This window comes from Tupaia chinensis, unplaced genomic scaffold (assembly GCF_000334495.1).
Source record: "Tupaia chinensis unplaced genomic scaffold, TupChi_1.0 Scaffold000513_1, whole genome shotgun sequence".
Taxonomy (NCBI): domain Eukaryota; kingdom Metazoa; phylum Chordata; class Mammalia; order Scandentia; family Tupaiidae; genus Tupaia; species Tupaia belangeri.
The window spans coordinates 3,149,362-3,151,713 of NW_006160026.1; the positions used below are offsets into that span (position 1 = coordinate 3,149,362).

Consider the following 2,352-nt stretch of genomic DNA (forward strand, 5'->3'; position numbering starts at 1 on the left):
CAATTTGGAATTAACAAAGGACTCTAATGAGAACAATCTTACTGAGTGCTGAGTCATAGGGAGGTCTGTTTGAGAAATGGTCAGAGAGAAACCAGGAACAGGTATTTGAAGGAATCAGAATAATTATTCAGAAGTGATTGACTCTGATTGATTACAATGAAGAATGGTTTACATGTGCGTCTGTCTTGTACCTACAAATATGGAGAACATGTTGAGTTTTTAGACAGTTTGACGGTGTTTGCTGACTGTCTCCCTACGACTGGTTACAGAATAAGCCCCTGTCTTCTCCAGCTTCTGCCTCCTGTTTCATTGGCCACAAGAAGCAGCAGCCAGACTTGGTTTGGCTGATAACACTACCACTGTCAGTCTCTTCTGTCATGGTCAGCATCACTCCACCATTCACCACTGTCCTATTACCACCACCAGCACCGCACCACTACCGTACTGTCATCACCTTCACCAACATTACCAACATCACCACATCACCAACCCATGAGGAAAAAATACTATGAAGTTGATTTCAGCTCCCAGTACAAGACTTGGCCAAAAGTAGGCTCTCCAGAAATTTTTGTGAAATGAACGAGTGGAAAGGTGAATGTCACAAATTATATAACCAGAACTGCCATGAAGCAGTAGTTTCCATCCCTTATAAACTAATGTTTCAGTAGCCAATTTTAATTTACTTCTGAATCTTAGATCATTAATCTCTTAGTTAGTTCTTCTGGACCAACCCAGGGCATCACTGATGGGAAAAAATAATGAGGGTTGAAGGCAGAACAATAAAGAGAAACTAGCATTTGATCAGGATCAGTTGTCTTCTTGGAAAATCATGGTATTAAACCAAACTAAAGAAAACCTATTCCTAAAATCCCAACAGTCATGGATGTTTGTATCTAAGCTTCAGGCATTTGCTACCTTCTGATCCTCACCCCCTTCTGCTTCTCCTGTCAAGTCCCTATTGGGCCATGCCATTCTTTATTTCAAACCAGCAGCCCTAGAAAGTTTCCTTCTTCTACTCCTTCTCTGTCCTGCCTCTGTCTGCGTCCTTTCAACTCTGAAAAGAAACATGGATATTCTCTGGCAGTTAAGGGCTGAGACATTTCCTGGGACCCAAGTTATTGACCTCATTCCTTCCCAGCAACAGTCCTCCTTGGTCAAATTAAAAACTGATAACACCTTTAAAAATTACACATGAAAACCATACTAGTCCATTCTCCACCCCAGGAAGCAGGCAGGCAAAGAGATGACCAAGCGTTCTTTTAGTTCCCATATCATAAATCATGATTTGCTTTGGACAGTGGGTGGGAAGTGACTCTAGCTGACTTACAGAATAGTTTTCAAAATTGCTGAGGCAAAGAAAAGACTCAAAGACTCAATGCCCAGGTGCCTTTGCCATCCTTCCCCAAAGGATAGTTCATGCTCCAACACCAAAGCCCACTCACCTCTGTCGGGCCAGAGAAAAACTTGTCTATGCCTTTTTAGTCATGAGTCATTGGTCCTTTTGTGGCTGGCCTTGGATCTCTTTTGGGAACATGATAATGACTGAATCTGAGATCATGGCTGTCCTTGGGGTGTTCACTGAAGCTGTCTGTTCCCTAAGTTACCTTTGTATCCAGCAGGCGTTTGCAATTGCCTTGTGAATTCACCTGAGCATTCCATAGACTGTCTGCACATTGTCCTTCATTGTGTCTATGGCTTTTTCTCTCTCATTATGCTCTGGGCTAGGTTGTCCTTCCTAATGTTGTTGAGGTCATTGCACTAGGCAATGTTCCAGAACAATGGTCGTAGTGATATTTTTAGAGGAGGCCATGTGATATCATAGAACCAGCTTGAAGCCTGGGATTTGAACTCTGGCTTGTCCACTTATCAACTGACCAAGCAACCCAAACTTACAGTGACTCAGTTTCCACATGAGTCCAGTGACCATAATTATCTACCCACAGTGCTACAGTGATAAAATAAAATCACCTAAGCAGTTGCTTAGAGCAATTCATGACACTTACTTGATCTCTCCAAAATAGTCGACTTTCTTCCCACTTCCCTTGGACTTGTATTATAACATCTTATTTGGAGAGAATTAAAGTGCAGCTGAAATTGCTTTTATGAGGAGCTAAGAGGAAATATTCTCAAGTAGTTTTCTCTGAAGGAATCAACTTGGGAAGGAGATGTTAAATATATACCAGTTGACACAGCCTCTTGTGTCATTTACACCCGGCTCCATGGTTCTGGCTTAGTCTCCATTTGGTACTACATGGTATACAGCCTCTGGGTGATTCCCTCCACAGGTGGGACCATCTAACCTGTTTTTGTCCATCAGAGAACTCCCAGTATTGTCAGAACCAAGGGAAGAAG

At 42.3% G+C, this 2,352-nt stretch overlaps 1 long non-coding RNA gene across 1 annotated transcript in view; it reads right to left on the bottom strand.

The window, feature by feature from the left end:
- Nucleotides 1-1,700, bottom strand: part of LOC102472027 (uncharacterized) — a 28,798-nt gene extending 27,098 nt beyond the window's left edge. The window contains exon 1 of the long non-coding RNA XR_335724.1: nt 1,443-1,700. This is a non-coding gene — a long non-coding RNA (uncharacterized LOC102472027). The remainder of the gene's footprint in view (nt 1-1,442) is intronic.
- Between the last annotated feature and the right edge of the window lie 652 nt (nt 1,701-2,352).